The 19,016-nt window shown below is 38.3% G+C and overlaps 1 long non-coding RNA gene across 1 annotated transcript in view; it reads left to right on the top strand.

Annotated features, from left to right (window-relative positions):
• The first annotated feature begins 1,386 nt into the window (after positions 1 to 1,386).
• Positions 1,387 to 19,016, top strand: part of LOC104969525 (uncharacterized) — a 36,872-nt gene continuing 19,242 nt past the window's right edge. Inside the window, exons 1-4 of the long non-coding RNA XR_808712.4 lie at positions 1,387 to 1,594; positions 4,005 to 4,197; positions 4,641 to 4,715; positions 6,758 to 6,841. This is a non-coding gene — a long non-coding RNA (uncharacterized lncRNA). The remainder of the gene's footprint in view (positions 1,595 to 4,004; positions 4,198 to 4,640; positions 4,716 to 6,757; positions 6,842 to 19,016) is intronic.

The raw sequence follows: 19,016 nt of genomic DNA, 5'->3' as shown, positions 1-19,016 counted from the left end.
GATTTTTCAAATTTTTTAAAGCCTTGAATTCCTGTATTAAATATGTGGTATCTAGAATGCATAGAGTGGATGTAGCTCTCCTGGTCATGACCTTCATGCAATAAAATAGTAAAATAGTCTGGCATTGTGTTGAACGCTATGGCTGTTGAGGTAGACATATTTAGTTTAGTTTTTCAATTCTACTACCAACCAGCAAAGTTTTTCAATATACCTGAATTCTTATTTGTCTCTTTGTAAGATATGGATTTTAACAGTAACTTTTTTCAGTTCAGTTCAGTTCAGTCACTCAGTCATGTCCGACTGTTCGTGACCCCTTTGTTAGTAGTATTTTAATAGAAATATATCTTTTAGGTAGTTATGAATATTTAAAAAAAAGGAAAGCAGTTAGCATAGTCCTAGATTTCAGCAACAGTTATTGGGATTTACTATGGTTTAGCTCAGAAATATTATTCAAATTTTATTATATCATTTTTCTATAAATCTTGGCATTTAACATTAAATTTAAACTGTACAAGTTAAATGGAAACTAAGATAATATGGTGTACTCTGGTTTCATTAAGAATATTTTCCTGAAATAAGAAAACAATGTAGGCTTATTGTGATAAGTTAAAATATAAATATGTATAATGTCTCAAATGAAGTTTATACCACCATTGAATAACTGTATTTATAGTTCTATACTTTTTTAAACACAGATGTGTGCTTATAAACATATGAACAAAAAATCAAATTATATTTGCTTTCCCACATTTTTTATCTTAATGATAAATCTTTGCAGATCTATATATAGAGAAAGCTACCTTAGTCTTTTTAATGGCTCTATGGTATTCTACTATATTGCACTCTGTGCTGTGTGTTTAGTCGCTTGGTCATGTCCAGCTCTTTGCGACCTCATGGATTGTAGCCTGCCAGGCTTCTGTGTCCGTGGAGATTCTCCAGGCAAGAATACTGGAATAGGTTGCCATGCCCTCCTCCAGGGGATCTTCCTAACACAGGGATTGAACTCTGGTCTGCCACATTGCAGATATTCTTTACTGTCTAAGCCACCAGAGAAGCCACTATATTGCTATATCATACTTAATTAATCTTATATGTATGAGTATTTATTTCTAATTTATCTGCACTATAAAAATGTTTCAGTTAGCATCCATTCAATTTTGTGTAAAGTCTAATCATTTTCTTAGAATGAATACTTAAATGTGCAGTTTTTAAGTCAAATCAAATATGCATTTTCAATTTTTGTTGATATTGTTAAATGCCCAAGAGAAAGTTTGAGTAAGTTTTTACTTCCAACAAGAAAACATGAAAGTGTTTGTTTCTGTAAACTCATGATAAGCATCTGGGTGGATGATGATAACAGTATTGTGTTTACAGTATCCAGGATTCATGGATAATTAAAATGTCACTTATCCCATTTGTATCAAACATCCATTGTCTTAAGTGGGTCTTTGGCAAAGGCTGGAAGGAAGTCAGGTCTGAGGAAAATTCTCTGATGAGTGCCCTAAAGGCCAGGACACTGTGTTGTTGAATTAAGGAAAACTGTGTTCTTAAGATGCCAGCTGCACAGACCACAGACCCATGCTCCTGTGAATAGGTAAGAGCTTGATCTGAATTTCTGCTCAGCTTCAGGATTCTTCCAACTGAATGGAGGTGGGCTGTGGGGATGATGAGAATAGCCCATTTAAAAATAATCATTGTCTTGTAAGAAGTTGAATGTGTATTTAGCTGAGATCTTTAGATTCTCTGCCAGATACTTCATGAAGAAGTGACTTGGGACTGCTGATATACCTCTGTTATGGAAACAAAAATGAACAATTTAAAACATCTCAGTAAAAATGTGAGATTTTGAAGGAGTAAAATCTCATTGCTTACCTAAATAGGTGGAAAATCTTCTAACTACTGGAATGGGTAGAGCTCTTGGGTGGGGCCATTTCATTTTAGTTTAAGCTGTTGTGAAACCATTGATTAACTGCAACAGGAGAAAACAGGCTCAGTATCTTTATAAGGCAATTTTATTAAAGCAAAATGGGAACACTGACCCAGAGAAAGGTAATAGTTTCCTTCTTAACTGTGACTATAGAGAAGGCCCCCACTTCATCAAGACCTGCATCTACTAATTTAATATAAATTAAAAGTGTAACAGGGTTTCAGGGCTGCTTTAGGCCATTTGAAATTGAAAATTAATTTGTCAAAAAAACAATTTCTTCTCCTCTAGTTTTGAGAGTAATACTACGTGCAGCCTAGTCCATGATCCCTGGTTCATAAGTGGTCTGAGAAATCTGGGGTAGATGGAATGAAGGTTTTCTTATTAATTTAACACAGTGAGACTTGGTCTTTTTTTTGTCTCTACACTTCTTTAACTGATTCTCTGTGTATCCAATTCAGACAAAAATGTAGTCAAAATCTAATGAAAGAATTCTGGGATTGGAAGTATTTGGGGCAAAATATTCCTAGTATACTGCTGTTAATCTGACTTTCCTATCTCTCCACTGAAGTTGTTTTGAAGGCTGTGGGTGTCAGAAAAGGACTATTGGAATAGGTTTTGCAAGAAGAATCTTGTCAATTTTAATTAGAACATTTTGAAAAATGTTACATGCTAGCAATGGATATTTAAAGAGACTATACCTTTTTAGAAAAGGAAGAACAATTAAAGCTGATTTGTGTAGAGTTCTAAATAAAAAGACATTCAAAGTAAAGTTGTTTCTTCATTTTTTATAAACTGGCCTTAAGCAGTTATTTTCAAGTGGATGCTTAAGATAATAATTACAAATACATACTCACTTTGACTGAATTCTTTGGATCAGATATTTGGCATCAAGAAAAACATTAGTAAGGAAAGCAATAATAATAGCTTAACTTTATATAGGCCTTTACAATTTTGTAGAATTTTACACACATCAGTGATTAACTATTGACAAAAATCTAACATACAATTTAGACAGATGGGAAATGAGCTGCATTTGAAGGGAATTAGTAAAGGATATATAGAGGGTGGAGAATTAGAAAGTGTCTTTCTTTCTCAGTGGAACCAAAACCAGTTGGGTTCTTTTCTAGAATCATGATTCCAACACTATTCTGATGTAGAAGCAAAACCACAGGCTTTAGAAGAATATTTAACTTACCACATTTTCTGAAGACACTAGGAAGTCTCCCTCAGTTATTTCTCATTGTACATGCTGATTGACTACAAACCCCACTGGTGGTAAATATCTAGATGTTGCTGTGCCTGTGTTTTAAAATTTTTATTTGTTACTGTCTTTTTTGACAGGACATAGCTAGAGAAGAAGAGAAGAGAAAAATCTAGTTTGAAGATAGTATATGTACCAATCCATCTCACCCATTAAGTATTGATAATTTTACATTACAGTTTTAAAACAACAAGGAATTATTGCTCCAGTACCAGCCAGTCTGAAACAGAAGCAAGTCTGTTTTCCTTCCCCTGTGGTTAGCACAGAGTGTCTGGACAAATAGAAGATTAAATTCTTAAAATATGCACCCAAATGAGGCTGAGGCTGGGTGTGTTTTCATTTTGTTCTACAACCAAACACAGTTAATTCGCTGGGGTGGCTTAACTTATTCTGACTCTTCTTGATAAACATGTGCACTGTATATAACATTTGCACAGGTTCTTACCAAGTTTCATGGAAAATGATTTTTTGTAAAATAAAGAACTTAATTCACATCTCAGTGCTGATGTTGTAGAAAGCAGAATCATTCAATGAAAAAGGTCAGAACACCTTGATCATATATCTGTTTCACCCTTTAACATTAGTGCGACCTCGGCAAAGTCGCCTCATTCATCTGACCTCCAGGTACCTCATCCCTGAAATATGACTGATGCTAGTTCTTGATTGACCTACAGAATGTGGTCAATCAAGAAGGCTCAAATGTGAGGCTCAAATGAAATTATGAATGTGTTCAAATGCCCTATAAAGCTCATTTTCTGTTAATACTTTAATATTAACTCCATAAAAATTTTATAGTTTTATATTATCTGTTTGCAGATGCATGTACGTGTGCTAAGTTGCTTCAGTTGTGTCTGACTCTTTGCAACCCAGTGGACTGTAGCCTGCCAGGCTCCTCTGTCCATGGAATTCTCCAGGCAAGAATACTGGAGTGGGTTGCCATACCCTCCTCCAGGGGATCTTCCTGAGCCAGGGATCGAACTCACATCTCTTGCATCTCCTACATTGGCAGGTGGGTTCTTTACCACTTGTGCTGCCTGGGAAGCCCATTTGCATATACATGGTCACAGATATTTTGAGTGTAAAGTACTAAAAAGATCAGTGCCAGAGTATCTGTATGCTTTATCTTCAAGAGGTAATAACCTGCCTGTTTAAAATTAAATAACATTTATAAAATAAAATACATATACACAATTATAAAGTCATTTAAGTTTGTATATGTGTTAGATACATATATAAAACATTATATACAAAATTAAATGAGTTGTTAAAACTTAACTTTTATCTACTTTTTAAATGTTTTTTTCTTAAAATCTGATTTTAATTCACCTTCTTCTATTTCTTTCTCCTCCCTTTGCTTTGTTGTGTCATGCTTATAAAATAATTGGTTAAGTAATCTTGCTGTCTCTATTTCAAAAAACATACTATTTTATACTTTTGTTTTTATTTTAATAGATGTAAATTGGTAATATTGGTGGAGGACCAAGAAAGAGCATTTTCAAGCACCTTCCATGTGAGAGACTGCTGGAGGTAGGTAATAAATAAATACATGCCAAGAATTCTAAGTATGAAATATTTGAGATTTTCCAAGAGAAAAAACTTAGATAAAATTTAGGTCTCATTCATCTGAATAGTCTCTTTGATCAAAACAATTTTGATTACTTTCTTTTAATTTCCTTGCTTCAATTTGCTCATTGGTTTTGTCTGTATCTCCACACAGTTAATAAATGTGCTGATATTTCTGGCTATCTTCACAATCAATTATGCATTGATCAACTGATTGACCATGTAGCAATCTGATTTGGTTGTAAGACAGCTACAAACACTGGATTGACTGTTAAAATTGTTAGCTGTACAGACCTGGCATCAGAGAAGGACTTTTGAAATATGTATAAAATGCCTCACATTCTCAAATGGTCATCTAAATGTCAAACCTGTGTTCAAAATAAAGTTGAATTTGAGTGATTCTTGTTCTTACAGATTGTACATTAAAAGTAAAAGTTCATGTGGAACATAATGTAAGGTTCTCATATAAATAAGAAACTGCTAGACTAAAAATGAGGCATTAGTAAATATTGCTGTCCTTCAATGCTGAAGATGATGTTGACTCTTGCAATTATGTTGTTTTTATTCAATTTTAAAATTTTGGTTAAATTATCATAATACTTAAGTTCTATTCTGTATCATTATTAATGTTTCCTCTTTTGTGACTTTGTGCTACTAAGAATTTAGAGAATTTATTTGTTATGAATTGGGCACTATGCAGCCTCAATTTCTGCCAACAGAGATTGTTTTGTCTGTAAGGCTAAAATATTTTTACCTGCTCCTTTAAGAAAAGGGCTTCCTTGGTGGCTTAGATGGTAAAGAATCTGCCTGCAGTGAGGAGACCTGGGTTCTATCCCTGGATCAGGAAGATCCCCTGGAGAAGGAAATGGCTACCCATTCCAGTATTTTTGCCTAGAGAATCCCATGGACAGAGGAGCCTAGCAAGCTATAGTCCATGGGGTCCTGAAAAACTCAGACAGGACTGAGCAACGAACACTTTCACTTTAAGAAACTGTTTGCTGACCCTTGCCAGAGTTACCACCCCATCCAGTGAGAGTTCAAGGCTCTTTTCCACTCACAATAACAGCTGTCCCTCCTTCCCACCTAGAGATCTGACTCTGCTTCAGATCAGGGACGATCTTCCCAGGCTCTGGAGGGTAGAGCTCAGGGTGGGATGAGCAAAGAAGTCAAAATGCCAGGTATTCACAGAATGAACTTTGGATTCTGTTGGGAGTTTGGCTTCTGTCTTATGTCATTGTCATACAGGGATCCAAAGCCTTCTCTCTTTTGAGAATTATATCTTTTTTCTAACTTCCTCAGATAGCCCATTGGTAATCAGGATGGATTCCACAGCCAGGTACTGGAGTGCTTACTGCTCTAGGTGCTGAAATTATCTTTCATGGTTTCATCATACTATTAACGTGGAAAGATACTAGACTTAATGCATGTTTAGGGAAAAGGAGCAAATATAAATACCTGACACATCTTCAGGTAGGCGAGGGACTCACACTGAGTTTTTGTGACTCATCTGGGGTCTGTTCTAGCTCACTGAAGCTTAGGATTCCTTTCCAAGTTTTGGGGCCAAACTCCAGTAATAAAATGCATCTATTTGTTGGCCTTTTCAAATAGTCTTTTCCATCTGTAGTGCCAGTAGCCTTTTGTCTGTCAAGCATTCAATATTCTCAGCCAACTTTCTCTTTAACAAATAAGTGATGACATTATTATTATTGTTATTGTTGCTGTTATAGTCCCTGCTCTCCAGTGATTCCCAGTCTGGTGATAAAAAACATGAATGCAAACAGCTAACCTTAATGAAATGTAGTAAGTGAGGAACTGCTTCACCAGAGAAGGTAAAATTCTCAGTGGTGTGATGGAGTTGGATCTTACTAGCTCTGTCATTAAACATTCAGGGATCTTGACAGCTGGTTGCTAAACCTTTTGCACCTTAAAATTGGCCATGGTGGGAATATCAACCCTATGGAAATTGGTGACTACTTCAAATCAGGACCTTTTTTCTTTTTTCTCAGAGAACTGATTTACTGAGACAACATGGCATTTAAGCTGAAAAAAGAGGAGGATGTGGAGTCATTGCAAGAAGGAGCGACAAAACAGTATGATTAACATATAATATATATAAAATATCAGTAATATTTGATGTTGAAAAAGATTTATTCTTTTTTGACATGTAGCATCAATTCCACTATATTTATTAAAATATGAAAATTGTATTTTGATCAATTGGAATCAAATTCTAATCCTTTTCTATCCTTAATTTGCCACAGACTGATAGGTTAAGTACAGAACAATTATACCAAAGAAGTTCTCACACTGTTAAGAAAGTTCTAGGACTCACACCAGATTTCCCAACCTGGGGATCTGGCAAAGAGACTGAGAACTTCCAGAAAATTTGACTTTGGAGGCCAGTGGATTTTGATTACAGAACTTACAGAGGACTGGGGAAACAGACTCTTGGAGGGCACAAACAAAACCTTGTATGCGCCAGGACCCAGGAGAAGGGAGCAGCGACCCCACAAGACACTGACCCAGACTTGCCTGTGAGTGTCCAGGAGTCTCCAGTGGAGGCGTGGGTTGGTGGTGCCCTGCTGCAGGGTTGGACGTACTGAGTGTGGCAGTGCATGCCACAATAGTTGAAATTCATTGAATTTCAACTGAAATTCAATTCAGTTTCAATGAATTTCATTGAAATTCAATTCGTTGAATTGAATAGTTGAGGTTCATTGTATAAAATATTGACTTGATTAAAAAGGAATTAGCTTTATTGAGTTGGAATTACTTTAGGGAAAAGAAAGGAAAATGAGAGGGGAACTTGGGGTGATTCCCAGTGTTTCTGGGTGGAGACTTATTACTGGGTAAGCGGTGCTCTCCTGTGTGCTCATCTAGAAAACTGTACAGTCAAGTCCTGCCTCACAGTGGCATCTTATGTAGCTTAATGACCCTTTCTGACACCAAACTGATTCAGTGGCAGTGACCTCAAACACACATCAGTGGTCACACAGTCACTGAAATCAGAGGGCTTTGGCTTTACCTGGAACATAGTTTACTCACTTAAAGAATAAAACTGTTTAAAATAAAAATTTTGCTCTATGAGAGACAGCATGAGATAATAGAATTTGGGGATTTGGAGGGTGAAGGTCACATAACCATAGCAGCTGTGTGGTCCCAGATAGGTTATTTAACCTTTCTGAGATCCTTTTATTCATCAGAAAAACAATTCTTATTTCAGAAAGTCACAATGAGGATTAATGAAATAATAAAACTACAGTGACAATCATGGCCTCTAGTAGACAGCAGGTCATAATCAGTAGTATGCTGCAGCTGGCCCTTATCAGCTAATAAGGACTGATTGATAGATTATCAAAAATTTTGAGAGCCAGTTGTTCAACACAGTCATTTGAAAACTATATATATATACTTATATAAATAAGTTATATTAAAAACAAATATAGTACGTATATACTCATAACATCACTTTCTAATCAGTTCATTACATTTTATTATTATTTATAATCTGAGCCTATTTGACTCTATTGCATCTGTAGGATGAAAACACTATATGATGGTGTTTCACTGTGCATGTCTTCCCAACCCTGAATTCAGTGAATACATGGTGATAACTTGAAACCATAGTGGGAATATTTTCACCTCAGATATTGGCAAATTCTAAAAATCAGATTTTTTCCCCCCTGAAGACAGCTGGTTGTTAAACATTACCCCACTCAAGTACTGTTGCCCGGAAAATCCCACCGATGGAGGAGCCTGGTAGGCTGCAGTCCATGGGATCGCTAAGAGTCAGACACAACTGAGCGACTTCACTTTCACTTTCCACTTTAATGCATTGGAGAAGGAAATGGCAACCCACTCCAGTGTTCTTGCCTGGAGAATCCCATGGATGGAGAAGCCTGGTGGGCTGCAGTCCATGGGGTCGCACAGAGTCGGATACGACTGAAGCAACTTAGCAGCAGCAGCAGGTAACAAAAAACATTAGTTTCTTTCCCCTTAATGTATGTAAATGTGTAAATCACATATGGCATATAAAATGTGTTAATGAAACATGAGTTTTCATTGCTCCTTTTTTTTGGCTATGCCACAAGACATGTGGGATCTTAGTTCTCCAACCAGGAATCAAACCTGTCCCCCCAATGGAAGCATGGAGTCTTAACCACTGGACCTAGGAAAGTCCCTCCATTGTTTTTAATTGGGTGTCAGAAGGCAGTGGCACCCCACTCCAGTACTCTTGCCTGGAAAATCCCATGAACGGAGGAGCCTGGTGGGCTGTGGTCCATGGGGTTGCTAAGAGTAGGACATGACTGAGCGACTTCACTTTCACTTTTCACTTTCATGCACGGGAGAAGGAAATGGCAACCCACTCCAGTGTTCTTGCCTGGAGAATCTCAGGGACGGGGGAGCCTGCTGACCTGGGCTTCCTCCTCGCAGACCCTGTCCCTGTGAGCAAGTCTGCCTCTGGGTCATGTACCCTCCTAGTCTCTGTTTTTCTGTAGTTAGGTGAACCAGGTAGATCCAGTCACAAAATATGATTAAAGTATAACTGCAAAGGAAAATTAACTCTATCAGACATTTAACATACTATAAAGCCTCTATACCTAAAACAGTATGGTACTGGCTCCTTGGAGAAGTGGGCCGTTCCAGAATTGAGGCAAGGAAGATACAATATGAGCCCATAACGTCTTGTGATCTTATTTAGTGGGAAACACCAGCATCTTTTTCACTAAGATGAGGCACAGGGACATTTCTCGCAAACCATCAAAGACCACATAGAACATGGTCCTCTTGCTCTATGAAGTATTCCAGAGAAAAAGTCCACAAATAAAGGCCAAGAGATTAAATCTGACTGTTTGCCACTTATTATTAATTGGAACCCCTAAAATTTAATTGGAACATAGTCACTCCCACTTGTTTCCTTATTGTTTATGGCTGCTTTATGGCAAAGTTGAGTACACGCAGCCACCTGTATCCATGGGTGCAGAATGCATGGATACAGGCTGGGGTACAATTGGTCCATGCCATTTTATATAAAGGACTTGAACATCCTTTGATTTTGGTCTTTGTGGGGATCTTGAAACAAATTCCCTGAGGATACTGAAGTATGATTGTAGTGGCAACACAGAGACCATAGGGACCACATTGCCTAAAATATTTGCTACCATTTACTACCAACTCATTATAGAAAAAATGTACTGACACCTGTTCTAAAATATGGAATGGGAAGCAAAACTTTCTGATTTTTTTTAAATATGAGACAAGTTTGACACTAATATAGAAACCAGTTAAAGATAGTACAAGCGAAGAGTATTAAAGATCAGTCACTCATGAACACTGATGCAAAATACTAAGTAGAATACAGCAAACAAAATATTTCTCTATAAGTTCATTGACATTGTTTTGAGCAGAGCTTTAGTAATTTGGTCAAGTGCCACATACACCCATGTTATCACTGCTGGTGGTGGTTTGGGTTTTCAAGGTCAATGTGCTTCGTGTTGGGAATATGAATACAAACGAAGTCTAACTGAAGCAAAGCAAGATGGTAGGAGGGGTGAAATCACATTTAGAATCAAACCCCATATCTTCCAGAGACACTCAGAGGGCTCAAACAAAACCTGTGCACACAAGGAGACCCCACAGAAACTGAGCCAGACCTGCCTTTGAGTGTTTGAGTGTCTCCTGTGGAGGTACGGGTCAGCAGGCCTCAGCAGACCTGGGTGTGGCATAAGCCCTCTTGGAGGAGGTGGCCATTAACCTGCCATAGAGCCACCAGAACCTACACAGTACTGAGGAAACAGACTCTTGGAGGGAATAAACAAAACCCTGTGTGCACCAGGACCCAGGACAGGGAGCAGTGACCCCACAAGAGACTGACCCAGACTTGCCTGTGAGTGTCCAGGATTCTCCAGAGCAGGTGTGGATTGGTGGTGGCCTGATCTCCAGGGTCAGGGGCAATGAGTGTGCAGGGCATGCATGGGACCTTTTGAAGGAGGTCACCATCATCTTCATTACCTCCTCCATAGTTTGGTCTCAGGTCAAACAACAGGGAGAGAACACAGCCCCGCCAAGCAACAGAAAATTGGGCTAAAGATTTACTGAGCATGGCAAGGAACTAAAGAGACTCTTGATGAAAGTGAAAGAGGAGAGTGAAAAAGTTGGCTTAAAGCTCAATATTCAGAAGACGAAGATCATGGCATCTGGTCCCATTACTTCATGGCAAATAGTTAGCGAAACAGTGGAAACAGTGTCAGACTTTATTTTTCTGGGCTCCAAAATCACTGCAGATGGTGACTGCAGCCAACTGAACTGAACTGAACTGAAATACTCCTTGGAAGGAAAGTTATGACCAACCTAAATAGCATATTGAAAAGCAGAGACATTACTTTGCCAACAAAGGTCCATCTAGTCAAGGCTATGGTTTTTCCAGTGGTCATGTATGGATGTGAGAGTTGGACTGTGAAGAAAGCTGAGTGCCGAAGAATTGATGCTTTTGAACTGTGGTGTTGGAGAAGACTCTTGAGAGTCCCTTGGACTGCAGGGAGATCCAACCAGTCCATTCTAAAGGAGTGCGGTCCTGGGTGTTCATTGGAAGGAATGATGCTAAAGCTGAAACTCCAATACTTTGGCCACCTCATGCGAAGAGTTGACTCATTGGAAAAGACCATGATGCTGGGAGGGATTGGGGGCAGGAGGAGAAGGGGACGACAGAGGATGAGATGGTTGGATGGCATCACAGACTCGATGGACATGAGTTTGAGTAAACTCCAGAAGTTGGTGATGGACAGGGAGGCCTGGCATGCTGTGATTCATGGGGTCACAGAGAGTTGGACATGACTGAGTGACTGACTGGAACTGGAATTTGAGCATGGCCCTGCCCATCAGAGCAAGATCCAGTTTCCCCTATATTCAGTCTCTCCCATCAGGAAGCTTCCAGAAGCCTCTTATCCTTATCCCTCAGAGGGCTGATAGAATGAAAACCACAATGACAGAAAACTAATCAAACTGATCACATGGACCACAGCCTTATCTAACTCAGTGAAACTATGAGCCATGCCATGTAGGGCCACCCAAGATGGACAGGTCACAATGGAGAGTTCTGACAAAATGTAGTCCACTGGAGAAGGGAATGGCAAACCACTTCAGTATTCTTGCCTTGAAAACCCTATGAACAATATGAAAAGGCAAAAAGATGACACTGAAAGATGAACTCCCCCGGTCTATAGGTGCCCAATATGTTACTGGAGAAGAGTGGAAAAGTAACTCCAGACAGAATGAAGAAATGGAACCAAAGCATAAACAATGCCCAGTTGTGGATGTGACTGGTGATGGAAGTAAAGTCTGATTCTGTAAAGAACAATATTCTGTAAAGAACAAAGCATAGGAACTTGGAATGTTGCATCCATGAATCAAGGTAAATTAGAAGTGGTCAAACAGGTGATGGCAAGAGTGAACATCAACATTTTAGGAATCAGTGAACTAAAATCGACCTGAATGGGTGAATTTAATCCAGATGACCATTATATCTACTACTGTGGGCAAGAATCCCTTGGAAGAAATGGAGTAGCCCTCATAGTCAAAAAAGAGACCGAAATGCAGTACTTGGGTGCAATCTCAAAACAACAGAATGATCTTTGTTTGTTTCAAAGGCAAGCCATTAAGTATCACAGTAATCCAGGTCTATGCCCCAACCAGTAATGCCAAAGAAGCTGAACGGTTCCATGAGGACCTACAAGACCTACTAGAACTAACACCCAAAAAAGATGTCCTTTTCATCATAGGGGACTGGAATGCAAAAGTAGGAAGTCAAGAGATACCTGGAATAATAGGCAAATTTGGCCTTGGAGTACAAAATGAAGCAGGGCAAAGGCTAACAGAGTTTTGTCAAGAGAACACACTGGTCATAGCAAACACCCTCTTCCAACAACACAAGAGAAGACTCTACACATAATAAGATTGATTATATCCTTTGCAGCTGCCAAAGATGGAGAAGCTCTAAACAGTCAGCAAAAACAAGACCGGGAGCTGACTGTGGCTCATATCATGAACTCTGTATTGCCAAATTCAGACATAAATTGAAGAAAGTAGGGAAACCACTAGACAATTCAGGTGTGACCTGAATCAAATCCCTTACAATTTTACAGTGGAAGTGACAAATAGATTCAAGGGATTAGATCTGATAGAGTGCTTGAAGAACTGTGGAGGGAGGTTCATGATATCATACAGGAGGCAGTGATCAAAACCATCCCCAAGAAAAAGGAATGCAAAAAGGCAAAATGGTTGTCTGAGGAGGCCTTTCAAATAGCTGAGAAAAGAAGAGAAATGAAAGGCAAAAGAGAAAAGCAAAGATATACCCAATAGAATACAAAGTTCCAAAGAATAGCAAGGAGAGATAAGAAAGCCTTTCTCAGTTATCATTGCAAAGAAATGGAGGAAAATAATAGAATGGGAAAGACTAGAGATCTCTTCAGAAAAATTAGAGATGCTAGGGAAAAAAAATTCATGCAAAGATGGGCATAATAAAGGACAGAAATGATATGGACCTAACAGAAGCAGAAGATATTAAGAAAAGGTGGCAAGAATACACAAAAGAAGTATACAAAAAAGATCTTCATGACCCAATAACCATGATGGTGTGATCACTCACTTAGAACCAGACATCCTGGAATGTGAAACCAAGTAGGCCTTAGGAAGAATCACTACAAAAAAGGGTAGTGGAGATGACAGAATTACAGTTGAGCTATTTTGAATCCTAAAAGATGATTCTGTGAAAGTGCTGCACTCAATATGTCAGCAAATTTGTAAAACTCAACAGTAGCCACAGAACTGGAAAAGGTCAGTTTTCCTTGCAATCCCAAAGAAGAGCAACGTCCAAGAATGCTCAAACTACCGCACAATTGCACTCATCTCACACGCTAGCAAAGTAATGCTCAAAATGCTCCAAGCCAGGCTTCAATAGTATGTGAGCCATGAATGTCCAGATGTTCAAGCTGGATTTAGAAAAGACTGAGGAACCAGAGTTCCAATTACCAACATCTGTTGGATCATCAAAAAAGCAAGAGTTATAAAAACATCTGGTTTATTGACTATGCCAAAGCCTTTGTGTGGATCACAATAAACTGTGGAAGATTGTTCAAGAGACGGGAATACCAGACCACCTTACCTGCCTCCTGAGAAATCTGTATGCAGGTCAGTAAGCAACAGTTAGAACTGGACATGGAACAACAGACTGGTTCCATATTGGGAAAGGAGTACATCAAGGCTGTATATTGTCACCCTGCTTTTTATGCAGAGTACATCATGGGAGATGCTGGACTGGATGAAGCATAACCTGGAATCAAGATTGCCAGGAGAAATATCAATAACCTCAGATGTGCAGATCGCACCACCCTTATTGCAGAAAGTGAAGAAGAACAAAAGAGCCTCTTGATGAAAGAGAAAGAGGAGAGTGAAAAAGCTGGCTTAAAACTCAGCATTCAAAAAACTAAGATAATGGCATCCAGTCCCATCTCTTCATGGCAAATAGATGGAGAGACAATGGAAATAGTAACAGAGTTTATTTTGGGGGGCTCCAAAATCACTGTAGATGATGACTGCAGCCATGAAATTAAAGACACTTGCTCCTTGGAAGAAAAACTTTGACAAACCTAGACATCATACTAAAAAGCAGAGACATTACTTTGCTAACAAAGGTCCATCTAGTCAAAGCTATGGTGTTTCCAGTAGTCATGTATGGATGTGAGAATTGGACCATAAAGAAAGCTGAGCTCTGAAGAATTGATGCTTTTGAACTGTGGTTTTGGAGAAGACTTTTGAGAGTGTATTGGACTGCAAGGAGATCCAGCTAGTCAATCCTAAAGGAAATCAGTCCTGAATATTCATTGGAAGGACTGATGCTGAGGCTGAAACTCCAGTACTTTGGCCATCTGATGGCAAAAACTGACTCATTGGAAAACACTCTGATGCTGGGAAAGATTGAAGGTGGGTGAAGAGGGGGTCAACAGAGGATGAGATGGTTTGATGGCATCACCGACTTGATGGACATGAGTGAGCAAGCTCCGGGAGTTGTTGATGAACAGGGAAGCCTGGTGTGCTGCCATCCATGGGATCACAATGAGTTGGACATGATTGAGCGACTGAACTGAACTGATAGTCAAGTTTCTCACCAGAATTATCATTTGTAATTTTTCTCTTATTATTTTTCAGTTTTTATTTATATTTCACAGGATATGTACTAGATAGCCTGCTCTGTTTTCCATTGGTATTTAGTGTTATTCAGGATTGTGGAAGTTTAATGTCAGCCTGACTTTTATCCAGTTGTAGGCAAACCACCCTTCTTCTTTTATATTTTTAATATTCATATAATATTCTACAATTCCAGATTTCCACAGTTTCCAGAACAGGTCTTATTTATTATTTTAGCCTGATTATTAAATCTTTAAATCTGGATTTCTTTTGACCTGTAGGCAAATTTTTCTGCATTCTACTATTCCTTTAGTTATGTCAGAAAGGACTTTCTTCCATGTCTATAAATTTCCCTGTTACTTTCACATCTGTTCTTTACGTTTGACTTGTCTTCTCAAATCTGCTATCTTTATTACCAGTTTGATCTGGTCGCATTCCTTTTTATCATCTCTAATGGGAATTCCAGATCTGCTTTTGCTCTGGTGTTTCATGCATTCCCTCATTATTTTACTCAGAATTCTCTGTATCTCTGCCTTTATCTGATACTCTTTAGTTTTCTCTCTCTTATTCCTTCTTACATGTTTTTAAAGACATCAAGCATAGTTTACTAAATGTTTCCTTTTCTTTTCTGCTTGTTCATTCTTACACAGATGGAGACTCATCCAGATCTGGCCTTTCCTAAAAGATGTTAGCCTGGGATGCTCTTCTTCCAGTTATAGCCACTGCCATGTTTTGGCTCTAGAACCAAAGGCGGATTGATATGCACGGATCTTAGGAGGTTTGTCTGTAAGAATGACTAGTTCAGAAAGAATAGACCTAGTAGTTCTTTCCTTGAGAGGAAAGGCATCTCAGCCAGTGTTTGCCAACATACATCTCTGATGGCTTTAGGGTAAACGACCCTGAATGGCTATGTGGGCAGACTCTGGCTGGCTTAACAAATGATTCTTTGACAAAAACAGTCACATGTGTTTCTGCTCTGAATAATTTTTGTGGCCAGAGTGTCAGGCAAATGGGGGAGGGTTAATCGAAGCCTTTTCCTACCCCTGATTTGGACTTATCCTTGTTGCTTCGTATGTGTTTCTGAATCATATGTTATGTCTTAGTATTTCTCAACAGTGGTGCCATTGGCGATTTTGGACTAGATAATTCATTGCTGTGGGGGCTGTCCTGTATGTTGTAGTGTGGTTAGCAGTTTCCCTGGTCTCTATCAGTAGATATAAGTAGCCATACCCTGCCCAAATTATGATCATCAAAAATGTCTCCAGTTGTTGCTAAATACTTGGTGGGAAGCAAAATTGCCTTCCCTCCTTCCCATTGAAAACCAAGAATATACTTCTAAACCCATACTAAATGCTCTGTATTTTAGGAAGTTTTCTCCAAAACTGAATGATGTTCTTTTATTTGAAATTTTTTGAACTTCTGCCAGACTTTTTCTTGGTCTTTATAGGCATTTAGTAGAATGTTGAATGGAATTGTAGAGGAATTATTGCTTTTGCTGCTGCATTTCTTTATTCACTGAGTAATCTGCTGAATATTCATGGAGTACATAATCTATGCCACAGTCTCTGCTGAGTCATGGAACAACAAACTGAATAAGACATTCTCCCTGCCAATTCTTAACTTTAGGGATTTCTTCTAAGATTTATACAAATAATCATATTTATCTGCTTGAAATGTCTTATTCTTTTGGCTTCCTCTGGTTCTCTTCCTACATCTTGAGGAATTGAGGACTTGTCAGTTCGTTTAAAACGTTCACCATCACTTACAAATCTCTAAAGGAGGGGTAAAACATGAGGTATTCCTTAATCTTACTTGATTCTGGAGCCCTGTTTTCTCCAGAGTATCTCATGAGATTAGTCCAAGTTATAGACTTTGCAAACTATTCATTTACAAGTTTCTCTCGTATCTCAGAACGGATGACACGGATGCTTTCCAAGTTAATATCCTCAGTCCTGGTATTTTACAGAGTCCCAGAATCAAATACTCAACTCCTCCCGGGTATCTCCAGATTATAGTCCCACAAATACCTCACCCTCAGTACTTCTTCCAAGGCATCTATGACATCCAAAATAGTAAACTTTCTCATTTTTCTCTGTAACTTTAACACTGTTCTGTCTTCACCTTCATTCAGTGTGGGTTGCTCATCTGTTACAATTCTGTCTCCCCTGCTAGACCGAAAACCCAGATGCAGGGTCCAGGCCTCTTCTTCACTCTTTTTCCAGAATCTGGAACAGAATGGAAGCTCAGGATATTTTTTGTATTATTATTAAATTTAAAATACAAAAACCCTGGAGAAAAAAAAAAGTAATACCTTTGATACTTCTCAAACAATGTTTTAATGCTTTTTTTTTTGCTTATTTCTCTACATACTTAAATTGAGGCTCAGGGATAGATCTGAAAGCTCTAGGAAGCTAAGGTGAGATACTGGAGTGGAAAATGGATAGAGAAATAGGGCAATTAGATTTGCTAAAGACAAACCAGACAGACTTAATAATACTAGATAGTGCTAGCAGTGTCTTTGAAAAAAAAAAAAATGTGTCTTTTGTTTTTATTTTTGTGTTTTGCCAGTCCTGAGGATTTCACAGTTTGGCTTGGGTCCAGTGTGATGATTAAACATTTGTTTCTTAGAAAGCAAATTGGTTCTTTTGTTCTGTGTTGCTCACTTCAAGATTAAATCAGGGGATTTGGAAGGATGTACTAAAGTTTCATCTGGTTTGTTGGGAACAATATACTGCTAGATAATCATTCCTTTATAACAGCTCAAGAAAGTAATAGTTGTTTTTTTTTTCTTAATTAAAACTCCGTATACACTTCTGATTAAATTCACACCAGAGGAAACATCATGACTGGGTTTTGGGGAGCCCACCAAATCTTCCTGCCTCAATTCTTTGCTGAGTCTGGAAATGTCATTTCTCTCTCTTTCTTTTTCAGAGGGGTATGTTATGGGTCCATTTATCTTTGCATGCAGGTGCAGTGAGACAGAGATGAGAATGAGAATCTGCCAAGCACTAGGAAACAATATTAAATGAGCACCTTGAGGAAATTGCAAAGTAGTTTCTACTTTATCAGGGTTTTCAATTCCAGGTATCTTACTTTGGGACTTTTGTATTACTTTGATATCACTTATAAAATGTTCCATTTCTGAAACTGCTAGATCCACAGAAATTAGTAGCCTTTTGGGGGCAACGGATAAAAGGAAGACCATAGATTACAATTTGCTGACTGTAAAAATAAATAGGTTGATTTTTTTTTTCTCAGCTATCAATATAGCTTTGTTCATCAAGAAAAAGTCAGTGTTAGATCTTTCTTCTTTGAGTCTGTGTGAATAAAAAACAAACTTCAGAGAATCAAACCCCATAGCATAGTTATTATGTTATTTGATCCTTTCTGTGTCTATAGTAGATTCTTCCCTGGTGGCTCAGACGGTAAAGAGTCTGCCTGCAATGAAGGAGACCTGGGTTCAATCCCTGGGTCTGCAAGATCCCCCGGAGAAGGAAATGGCAACCCACTCCAGTATTCTTGCCTGAAAAATCCCACGGACGGAGGAGCTTGGCAGGCTATTGTCCATGGGGTCACAAAGAGTTAGAACATTATTCCAAGTTCAGGTACTACAATCAACAAAATATGTTTTTCTTTGTATTGATTTAGACACTGGGGGTCACTTTGCACTATACAAGACATGATTTGACTAAATTAGGCCTATATTCACAATGTAAAGTAGTGCTTTTTAATAGAGTTATCTAATAAAGCTAAATATACATTGAAACGTAAGTCAATGGTTATGTTTATTTAAAGTAGATGGGATAAGGATGACGATTTATACACAAATGAGGTGCTACTAAAAAAGAGTGATAACTTGGCACACTCACTTCTACATTACCATCTGTACTCTGATGGGGATGCAAAAGCACAGGACAGCACTTTTCTTATATAAACATGATACGTATGGGTATGTCACACAAATTGTTTAAAACACACATTAGCACATTCAACAGTTCTTTTTCCCAAAAGTGAATTTTAGAGATTTTGGGCAAAGTTTTAGGAAATTAAAGGAAAATGTTTGTGAGTTAATATACATAAAAC

This window comes from Bos taurus, chromosome 9, assembly GCF_002263795.3.
Source record: "Bos taurus isolate L1 Dominette 01449 registration number 42190680 breed Hereford chromosome 9, ARS-UCD2.0, whole genome shotgun sequence".
NCBI classification, from domain to species: domain Eukaryota; kingdom Metazoa; phylum Chordata; class Mammalia; order Artiodactyla; family Bovidae; genus Bos; species Bos taurus.
This window is presented reverse-complemented; position numbering and strand designations above follow the sequence as displayed.